Source organism: Mustela erminea, chromosome 2 (assembly GCF_009829155.1).
Source record: "Mustela erminea isolate mMusErm1 chromosome 2, mMusErm1.Pri, whole genome shotgun sequence".
NCBI lineage: Eukaryota > Metazoa > Chordata > Mammalia > Carnivora > Mustelidae > Mustela > Mustela erminea.
In genome coordinates, this window is record NC_045615.1 from 140,353,601 (window position 1) to 140,365,679 (window position 12,079).

Consider the following 12,079-nt stretch of genomic DNA (forward strand, 5'->3'; position numbering starts at 1 on the left):
GGAAACACAAAGAGGCTTGAGGCCGTAAGACAGGCCATCCCAGGAAATGATCCAAGGTGCTATTCTGCCTTCTGGAACCAGATTAATGACTCCAGTGGTACCAGGATGGCTAAGGGGTGTGCATTTCCATATGTGCCCCCACACTTGAAGACCCCTCTCCACGGGGGCATGAAGCCAGACAGCACACCATACTCTAGGAACCTGCCCCCAGGGAGTGAGCTGGACCCAAGACAAGCCTAGCAGTTCCCTTCCACACTACAGATGTGGAATCAAAGGTTAGAGTCCCAGGTTAAGTTACCTTGGGAAAGTGATACAACCCTTACAGCCTCATTGTTCTCCTGGGTAAATACTACAGAGAGTTCTTGTAAGGGTGTAAGGGTTAAATGAGTTGTTATATTTCAGGTACCTGGAAGAGTAGTTTATATAAGGATTAGGTATAACTTCATAATTGCTAATTAGTTGCTATTAATTGTTAATAATTGCTATTAGTATAGCTTTAGCAAGAGCTTGACACATCATAGATGCTCAGGAAATGCTAACTATTACAATTTACACCTACGGTTATGGTGACTAACATAACACAATTTTTAAAAATTAAAAAAAAACCTGTGCCTAAAAATTAAAAAAAAAAACAAAACTGAAAATCTTAGGTGATCTTGTAAAACCCTGAGATGCTGGGATTCATCCAGTGGTTACGTATAATCATCAGAAAGAGACATTGGGAAAAACAAAAGCTCCTATTTTCAAAAGGAGAAATAAACATTTATTAGGCACCCACTGTTTGCCAGGAAGTCTATAAGGCACTGAAGACATGATAGTAAGTTAATAAAATCTCCTGCTTTCTCAGTGGTTCTTACTAACTATAGGGACAGACACCCCTCTGAAAATTTAACATTGTGTCAACCCTTTCATGATGAAAGAAAGGAGGTGTCCTAGTTCTTGGAAATGTTTTCCCTTGGCCCAGAGTTGGATCACCAGGACATGACCCGGTTCACAGGGAGAGAACCGTGAACGTCCCTGGCTTGGCCTCCACTCCCAGCTTCCCCAGAGGTGGTTATCTAGCAGCTGGGGAACGCTTTGATAAAGGCGGGAGGGCGCTAGACCTGCTGAGATCACCATTACGCTTTCTACGGGATGAGCAGAGATAAAAGCAAGCATTGTGCTCCTTGGTTTGTTTTGTGTGTGTTTTTAAAGGAGTATCCACGATGGGTTGCTAGACAGAGGCATGTGACAGTGGATCTGTATCATAATGCCTTTTGTGATTATACAATTCGGTTTTCTTATCGAGCCAGGCGCAGAGAGGTCCCCGGAACCACCCTCTCTGGAATGTAACCTGTGGACCTTGCTCACGGTGATTTTCCAGGCTGCACGTGGCTCAGAGAGCTCGCCCGCCCTGGGCTGAACTGAGGGCAGGTGCAGCGTCTGCTCATCCCGTCTCCAGGTCCTGAGACGTTGAGGATGAGGCAGCCACCCATTGCCACCGCCACTGAACCGGCTGCCGGTTCGGGTAGAAGAGGGACCACAGGCTGGCCTCGGGGCCAGTGCAGTCTGATGGACGCTGTGGGGCCTCCCTCCTCTGCCTCCGCTAACCCTGCAGGCCCCCCAGCCTGTCTCCGGACACTTGTCACCCTCTACCTGCCACCCCACACCTTCGTCGCCCCTGGCCTTTGTCTGTGGTGCTCCCACTGCCAAGAACGCCCATCCCCTTCCTTCCAGCTATAATGTCTGCCGATCCTTCCAGACCATGCTGGGGGCGCCCCTATTCCTTGCTGCCTTTCCTACTGCCCCAGAGCAGAGCAAGGTGCTTGCTGCCCTTGGCCTTCTGTACCTCCCTTTCCTGGGGCACTCGCTGTTCAGTCCCCTCTGACGGACGTGCACTCAGCATTTCTCCCAATAGGGTAAGTTCCTGAAGGGCTGGAGAGGGGCTGAGCTAATTTTTGTAATTCCTGGTATGTGGGGGGCTCTCGGTAAATGTCAAATGGATAACTAACTAAGCAAATACATGACACTGGTCTCAAACTGTAACTAAAGTTACTCTTCTGTAGGGTCACAGAAAGACTATAGAGACCATTTTTCCCAACCCAGTTCTCCTTCTTACTGTATGGCCTTGGGTAAGTTGCTTAACCTCTCTCTGATTCAGTGTCTTGATCCACAAAATGCAGATAATAGAATGAAATACGGATTTCACAGGGCAGCTGTGAGCATCAAATGTCATGTCTATAAGGGGCTCCGGATAACGCCGGGCACACAGTGAGTGCTCCAGCCACGTCAGAGTTTACCACTATCGTTGCAGTGCCCCGCATGAACGTCCAGCCCCGCACGTGCTCCACCCACCCCACCCCTACCTCGCTGCCACTAGAGCCTGCTATGAATGGCCCACCCTGTCTCCTTTCTTTGAACGCGTGCCTATACCAAAGGGAGCAGCCTGACCTAGACGGTCCCCCTGTGGGTACCCCGTGTCTGAGCTGCCCCTCCAGGACTCTTCAGCAACACGTGACATGGGGCCCGAAGACCTGCGCCCTACCTTAAGGCAGGAGAGGCTTCAAGGGGCCATCTCCACTCCAGAGCTACCCATAGGAGTGGACTGAGTAGGAATCCAACGAAGCGTATTCTGTCTCCCTGTCCTGCTTCCACACCCCCTTCTCCGGAGGCCACCCCCCAAAATCACTTACACAAGGATCCACACCTCAGGCTCCCCTTCTTGGGAGCCTGACCTACACCATCATGGTTACCACCATTACCAACAGAGGGGGTGGGTACAGACCCACAGGGGCTGCTTGATTTATCTAAGTCGCAGGGCTAGGAACAGAACCAGCTGGCAAGTCCCCCTGATAAATTAATCAGAGGTGGTTTGTTATTTCACAGGCATGCGGGTTTCTGAGCCGCCAAGGAATTATTTCTAACAACCACCGGATGAATGAATGGGCTAGAGAAACAACAAAAAGCCTGCAGTACCTGAGTTAGGTGTGGAAAGTCCCAGCCTTCGGGGGCGTTGAGGGAAGGCGGGCCAGCCTCTGCTGAGACCTGATGTCCTGGGATGAGAACCCCGAGGGGTACAGGCCAACAGGGGGCCCTCAGGCCAGCACAGCACATGGGCGGAAAGGGGGAAGCAAGACCAAGACCGTGTTCCTGCTGACCTTGGCCGTACCAGATCCCACCAGAGCCAGATGGCCCTCCCCACTGGGCCCTCCCCAGCACCCACCCCAGCTGCAAACCGTCTCCACTTGATGGCCCCAGGGCGGTTATCGAAGTCAGCCCTCGAGGTCACTCTAACCCACAAGGTCTTGGCCGTGGATATCTGCCTGAACCCATGGGGGCGCTGCTGCACCAGGGGGGAGGAGGGAAGGAAAGCCACAAACACCTGCCCTTTGACCCCAGTGAGGTGGGGCACATTACCACACTTTCTCTTAAGAGTGGGGGCTGGGCGCAGCCCTTTATTCTGTGGCCACGAAGCTTCGAAGCTTCGGGGACTGATGAAGCTGTGTCCAGACCAAGAGTCTGAGCTAAACAGAAGGAAAAGGAAAATAGACTCCAGGTGAGGAGATTAAAGACAGTTGATGTAATTAGGTAAATATTCTGGTGGGGAAAGGGGTTGTTGGTAGGAAAGCTTTACAAGACCTGATGTAGTACCTCTTTTCTCTTTATGAAAGAATTTTTTTTATTACAAAAGTAGCACATATTTGTAAAAAAAATTCAAAGAAAACAGTAGTGCATGAAACAGATATTACTAGTGCCCAGTATTCCCTCCCATCCTCAGTAACAACTACTATGAAGAGCTTGAATATTCTTCTAAGAGTCACGTCAGATGGACAGATGGATAAAATACAGACAAATCTGCCACTTTTCCCCTGGTCTTGTTTCCTCTTTCAGATATTTCTCCAGTTAGTATCTCTTTCTGTTCAACATATAAAAAACTGGTGAAACTATTCAGCAAATATTTTTTTTTAAGATGTTATTTATTTATTTATTTGATAGATCAGAGGCAGGCAGAGAGAGAGGAGGAAGCAGGCTCCCAGCTGAGCAGAGAGCCCGATGTGGGGCTCTATCCCATGACCTGAGATCATGACCTGAGTTGAAGGCAGAGGCTTAACCCTATGAGCCACCCAGCAAATATTTATTATGCACCAGTTATGTACCGAATAACAGGCTAGACACTGGAGATGAAGCTAAACTTTTAGTTTTGGTTTTTTTTTTTTCTTTTTCCTCTAACAAACCAAATGATACACATCTTTTTACAAATACCTTTGGGTATTTGTTCAAGAATTTGTATAGGAAATTCTGTAGGAAATCGATGAATCAAATGCTTATTATAAATTTGAAAGTTTTTTGCCAAATTGTTCTCAAAAAAAATTCATGATAATTTATGTTTTCACCAGCAATGTACGAAATATATATTTACCCACATCTTAGCCAATAATAGGTATCACTCTTTTTGTTCTTTGCCAATCTGCTAGATAAAAACTTAAATTGTATTTAAAATTTTTTCATTTTATTTTTTTTAAAGATTTTTATTTATTTGACAGACAGAGATCACAAGTAGGCAGAGAGGCAGGCAGAGAGAGAGGAAGGAAAGCAGGCTCCCTGCTGAGCAGAGAGTAGGAGCCTGAGCCCATGACCTGCACCAAAGGCAGAGGCTTAACTCACTGAGCTACCAGGCGCCCCATAAACAGGTATTTTTTTAATTATAGAAATGATACATATTTGTTATAATGGGGAGGGGGAAGGATTCCATAAAAGCACAAAGGAACAAAAGCTTTTCTCATAAATCCATTCTCCCGAATAAATAGTTTATATTTTACTATTTTTCATTCTTTTTCTTGTCTTGGGCACTTAGAAATTTTTTTAACAAAATTGGGTTCATAATCTTCTGAAATGAGCTTTTTTCACTCAATATCAGACTGTGAGTTCAGGGGGCGTTTTGGGTAACTATTGTGTATTTCATTCCACAGCCTGGGACTGATTACTCTATCTGTATTTGTTTCTTAAGGAGAATCTTTTAAGATAATAAGGTGTACACCCAAATAATCTTCCTTGAAAAAAATCTCTTCCTTCTTTGATCTTTTATTATCTTGTCTTTTTCTTTTTCTTTTTTTTCCCCAGCTCCTCTTGTAGGTAATTATGGTGCTGTGCTATCTTGGGGCGATCAGCTCCCTTTTCTCCACTATCAGCAGCCCTTCGTCCAAGACCATTTTAGCAGCACTTCTGGTGTTGTTTCAAAGGAATGCAGGGACAGCATTGACTCGGCTCTTGGAGGCTTTCTATCAATCCAACACTATCCTATTTTCCCATGGACACCATCCCATCCCCTTTCAGAAGGTATCTCTATTTCTGACATCTGTAGCTTCTCAGGGGTGTCTTCTGATGTGTTGAATCTGAATTTCTGATACACCTCAGCTGCCCTCCACTTCTGACATGCCTAATAACGTTGATTGAACCAGACTAGCCACATCAGCTCAACTGCGCCAGCGGGGTGGGTGGAAATACACATACAGCAGCTAGAGGGCGCTCACGTCCTCACATTTCTGACTTGGGAGAAACTATGAAAGCTGTTTTCTCTTAGCACCCAAACTCAGCAAGCTTACAGTCTTTTCGGGAAGGGAGAGTAACATACTAGGGCACATGAAATAACTGAATAAAATGGTAATATATTCGTTCTCCATATAATGAGTACAGGACATCAGATGCAGTTCTAAGTTCTAAACTCTCCCCCCCGCCCCCGCCAGCTCCACTGAGATTCAGGTACAATACTGTGAGACCCTCCCTTTACAGATGAGACACTGAGAGATTTGCAATTTTCCCAAAGTCACAGGGGCAGAGGTGGGAGTCAGACCCAGGCAGCTTGCTCCAAAGCTCATACTTCATCACCGGGAACTGGCTCAAGAAAAAGGCATTTGAAGAGGGATGTCAAATTAGTATGTTAGCCCTGGGCAACAGAGGTATTGGGGGAGTCTGTTATTTACTTTTTTTTTTTTTAGATTTTATTTATTTATTTGACAGAGATCACAAGTAGGCAGAGAGGCAGGCAGAGAGAGAAAGGGAAACAGGCTCCCCGCTGAGCAGAGAGCCTGATGTGGGGCTGGATCCCAGGACCCTGGAATCATGACCTGAGCTGAAGGCAGAGGCTTAACCCACTGAGCCACCCAGGACCCCCCCCCCCCGCCCCCAGTTATTTACTTTTGACACAGAGCTCTGTATTGTCAAAGTTATTTTCTCATGCATAAGCTATTATGGTTACTTTTAAAATTCTATAATTTGGGGTGGGGGTATCCTAGGTGGTTCAGTCAGTTAAGCGCCTGCCTTTGGCTCAGGTATTGATCCTGGGGTCCTGGGATCCTGTCCTGCATCACAGTGGGGCTCCCTGCTCAGTAGGAAGCCTACTTCTCCCTCTCCCTCTGACCACCCCCCTCATGCTCTCACTTACTCTCTCTCTCTTAAATGAATAAATAATATTTAAAAACAATAATTTAATAAGTATACATAGCATGAGTACAGCATGTCGGATGCTATTGTAAGCCCTAAACTCTTCCCCCAGGTTCCCAAAGAGCCAGGCATAGTTGTTCAACTGTGGCTTAAGGGCAGATTCAGGTATTTCAAATGAAAAAAAGAAGCCACAACAAATTACAAAAATTTTTAGAAGCCAACAAACAGCACAAACATAACAAAACTATGAAAAAATTCCATCCTATACCTCTATTGGACTCCTTCTCCTGGTTTTCTTCTTTTTTGGTTGCATACCCTTTGTATAATCATCTCGTCACACGACAACAATTTTATAAATATCATTTTCATGGAGAGACGAGAAGGTAATTTAAATCCCTCTTAAAATGTCATTCTTTCGGATGGAGTCCCATAATTGTTTAATCAAATTACCCTTAAACTATGTACAGTAACTTATGGGTGAATGTGTGTGGGAGTTTTATCACAGGAGCACTTAGGTTGCTTTGCTGTGATTTTACTGCTGTGATTTTTACATTACTTTCTGAATGTTATTTTTTCTGTAATTGCCAGGCGTCAGCAGGCCAAGCTGTCTCAGCTGCTGAGACTACGCCAATACGTTGGGAGGCATCAAAATGCAATTTACCATGCATAAAATTGCTACCTCGCAGTTCAACATCTTGCTATGATTTTGTGACCTACTGACATAAGAACTCTGGTCAATTCTATTTTGCATCAATTTCTCATCTTAAAAGCACGGTGGTACAGGGCATGCTGATTGCATAGGTATTGTGGTTTTCCAGAAGGTAGCTTCTGTCTTGACTAGTCATCAATGAGACCCAAATATGCCACTTCTAATTTTGTGCATCTGGGGATTAAAAGAATATTTTATAGACTAGCTTCTGTTTCTGCACATTTTGACTTTTTTCGTCTCACTACCCACACACTTCCAGTGTCAGGCGGAGTGGGACACATTTATATTGCAGTATAATGTGATGATCCCATGACGCCCGTCGGGTATGCTCCGAGGCCATCAGGAATATTTCCAGAAGTCATTCTTACCCCGGTATGGCTAACACAGAAGTAAGGGCAAACCATCCAAATAGATCCATTGAACCCGAAACGAATGAATCTCCAACTCAACTTCTCCTTAGCTAGAGTCTCCCAGATGCTCAGGGTTCATCCACAGACATTTACACTGATCCAGACTCCTCAGGGAAATACTGACGGAGGGGGAAGCCCAGAGGAGGAGACCATATCCTTAGCCTCCTGCAGTTAAAATATCTTATTTTTGCAACTTCAGCCAAGCATGTGACCATGGCAAGGACCACACCATCGGCAGTTGCCCTTACAACCAACAAGTCCTGAAGCTTCTTTTGCTTTACAGAAAGTCTGCCCTGACTATGGTGAAGACAATAATTGCGACAAGGGCTGAGATCATGGATAAATCAGCGTAGACCAGAGTTGTCAAGAAAACGTCATGTAGGAGGTCGGATTCCCTAGCCAGAGGGATAAGGAAGCACCTCATCCAGCAGCTTCTGCTGTCTGCCAAAAGTAGACATGTATGCATATATGGGGATGCAAATGTGCTCCCACACCAGCGAAAACATTTTTTCATTACTGGCTTAGAGCTACGCCCTAAGAGCCAATGGCAATATATTTACACATCGCTAAAGAATGAGAATGAGCTTTCTCTTCAGCCCCCTCTCCCTGTTCCAACCCACAAATAAAGACTCACAAGCCAGGAAGGACCAAAGCTTCAGGCATTTGACACACATGTGTCCACGGTTCACCTCGCTCCAACACAGGGATCCAGGGACGCTGGGCTTGCGCTCCAGGGGCAAGTGGGGACCTGGCTGGAAACAAAGTTCTCTGGGTGGACACAGAAAGCAAACCCTGGCAAACGCCTGATCAACCAGGGTGAGGAAGGAAGGTCCACCCCCAACCCTCCCCTGAGAGTTGACGTTTAACCACGGTCATATGCTGCCCTGAAACCTCCATTGTGCTCTTCTACTCTAGAATATGGAAGAAATGCTCCCAGGAAGACCTAGGGTGTGAAGATTCTTTATTCTTAAAGGAGGTCTGAGCTCAGGCAATCACTGCCACAAAGATCAGTACTTCAGTCTGCCCAGTAAAGCACCAAGACACAAGGGTCGTGTAATCTACAGACATTTACTCAGCATCTACTCTATGCCTGGTACTCTCTTAGAAGTTACAGAAACACAGTAGCTTAGTGTCCCCAGATTCCCCCTTTCCTTTTAGATCACAAATGTGATGACCCTCTTTTGGTCTCCCATAAATTGATGTCTAGCAGATTTTCAATGTGTCCTTTACCCAAATATCACATCAACTGGAGAAGTCAGCTGGGTTCGTTCCCGGGTCAGCCTCAGTGCCGTGGCCCTGGGGCTTGTCCCCTGGTAATAAGGGAGCCATGCCCCCGACCCATTAATTCAGCGTGGGGCTGTGTGTGATTCTGAACACTGGCACCCATGGAAAAAGAGAAGCTTAAGGAACGAAAAATTAATGAGGGTCAGGTTAAATTCATCTCAAGATGTGGTTCAAAGTATGAATCCAAAGTGCTTTTTCCCTCATTTTAATCTTTGTCTACAAAACCATTTATTGAATAATTCTTGCCTTCCCTTTGTGATGCTCACTCCCACCATTCTGTATTACATTCTTCTGTACCTCTAGGTCCACGCCCAGCTCTCCAGACAGCTGCACAGAGCTATGTCTGCATCGAGCTAAATAAAAGCACACGGCATTAACCTGGAGGGCTCAGTCCATGTCTCCAACACCTCACACCCTCTCCTCTAGTCGCTTCCCACCCACCCTTGCCCCTGTCTTCTGCGGAGAAAAGAAAAGTATATAATCTGTATCCTCCCTCGAGAAGCTGGTGTTCTATGGAGGAAAACAACATTTATGCCGCTGCGCTAAGGGAAGGGCTCACCGTCCGCGCTCAGCATGGCTGGTTGAAACAGGTAAGTCCAAGGACAGCGTGAAGGCATCACCCAGCAGCTTCTCCATAGATGACTCAGGACTCTGTAAAAACGGTTCCCGTCATCCCGACACCCACGAACCTCTGCTATTGCACAACCTTGCTCTTGTTTTTCAGATTGGCCCAATTTAATTGTATAAAGTGAAATTCAGCACGGTGACTTAGCCCAAGTCACTTAGAAATGAAGAGCCAGCCGGTTATTTGAATCGTGGCTTTTGTCTTCTTTCAGAAAGGGAAAGAAAAAAATAAGTTGGAACAAGAATATTATCAGATAAACAGTTTCTAGAAATCTGAAGCCATGAACCGGGAAACAGCTGGAATTTAGGGACTATTTCTCCATTGGCACTTTGCTGCTTTAGAATCACAAGAATGTATTCTGAGTTATCAGATCCCTTATAAACTTAGATTTGGCATTTCCCAAGAAATGTAAAAGGCTAATTTAAGAAGACAAGTCCTGTCTCATTCTTATGCAAATCAGGAGGCAAGAGAGGCAAAAAAAATGAAAAGGTTCTTTTTGCAATCATATTTTTCTGATTTTTAAAAACTCTAAAATTAAGATGTTTCCTAGTGACCTGGGGCTAATCCTGGGCTTCCAGAATTTTTGACAGAAATCCTCAGCACTTCTGCCAGCCGTGATAGGAAACAGATCTGTCTCTAGCCAGGCTCATCCTGCCTGGACTTTGAGGAGACAAATGTGGACAGAGGGTAGCTGAGGGGTCTCTGGATCCCTCAAGACCTTAATTCTCTAAAGCTGGGATTTGTGATTAGTACAAATGATACCTGCTCTCGACCAGTGTGTCTTGGACATTGGGATGGGTTAGGATCACCTGCTGAGTCAGGCTGTCCCAGAGTGGCGCCCAGGCCGGTGACTTCCAACAGACTCTCCAGCAGATTCTCCAACAGGTTCCCCACAAAGTCCCAGGAGCCCCCCCAGATCAGAGGCTCTACAAGGCAGAGGAGATCTTTTATTCATTCCTATACCCATGGCCAGGCACAGTACCAGGCAAGTAGGAAGCACTTGATAAGTATTTACCAAACTGATCATAATTGGTACTAAATTCTACTTGGATTTAAAATTTTTAACTTTTTTTTTTTTTTTACAGAAAATAGTTCATTGGAACAGCCTCCGAATGTTGCCAAATCAAAACCAAAAGATACTCTTTACTCGATTTTAAAGAAAACACAAGAAGATATTTAAACTTATCCATCGAATGTCAACAACTGTCATTGCTACAAAACCAGCTAGTGTCAGGAATCACTAAAAACAAGATTTTTTTCATGTTGGCTAAAGCAAAAAAAAAAAAAAAAATCCCTCTCTTCCAGAAAAGCCAGAGGCAGCAGGGGTGTGGGGGGGAAGTTCAGATAATAAACGGTTAGGCTTTATGATACCGAATACTTAAAAATAAAATCCACCTTGAGACTGTGACCACACTTCAGTTCTTCATGTCTTGTTCTTTTCCCTTCTCGTCCCCGGCTCTTTCTCTTCTTTGACTTGCTTTTCTCTCTGCTTGTCTCTTGCTCTAATCTTCTCAGGAGCCCTTAAAGAATGAATGGGGCTCTGAGTCGGTGGTGGAAAGGCCCAGGCCAGCGCTGCTGAGAGAGCAAAGAGAAGGGATCCAGGGAAAGCTCCCGAAGGATCCAGAGCTTGAGTATGGATAGGCTTCAGCTCTGCAGAGAGTCGCAGGGGGTACCTCGCAGGAGAGCAATTTGTAAACACGTGCGTGATCTTAGGAAGCTTGCTGTTGAAATAGGAGTTCTGTACTAGATTCAATCCTCCTCAACGAAGACTCATGACCACAGTGGTGATGGTGTAGGATGCGGTGTCTGCAGGCAGATGATCCTGTTTCCAAACCCAGCTCCAAAACTTACTGCCTGGGCAACTTACTTTTCTACACCTCAGTTTTCTCATCTGGTAAAGAGGACAACAATGGAGATGTTGTAAAAATTCAACAAGGGTCTGATGACCGACAGATATTAGTCATGATCTTTTGGCCACCACTGCTTTTCTTTTCCCAAAGTAAATGAAAATAAGAACTTAAGATTTACTTGGGGGTAGTAGGCAGGATAATATGAATAACTCATACTGGTTTTCATTTTCTGATTATTTCTGGTTTTGTTTTTAAGCAGGACATAGCTGACCGCTACACAAGTAATGGAAGACATATTTACCAAGGCATTCCGGCAAATGCCTTACCTATTTGCATTGATTAATCCTCACAAATCCTATGAGATAGATATCATCATCACCCCTATTTGGCAGATGAGGAAACTAAGCCTAATGGGGGGCGTAATTAAGTTGCCCAAGCTCTCACAGGTAGTAAAGGGCAAGGCAAAAGTGTGAGCTCTGATCTCCTCCCAATCTGTAAGCCCTTGTGCTACACCATGAAGCAGCCAGAGAGCTTGAGAAACGCCATCATCCCAAAGTTTTCACCCAGAGGTAAAACTGTCCACCAGCAGAGTAAACCACTCTTCTGCTAAGACTGCTCAGAACCCCACCCAGCTGACTCACCAGGCAACTGAAAAGGCAGTGTCACTAGAGAAGTCAGGAAAACATGGGAAATCTAGACTGGCAGACCACATTGTCTCTCAAGCCTCCAGGCTAAGTGATCAAGCTCTGGGGAGTTTAGGTAATCTTTGGCAAATGTGGAA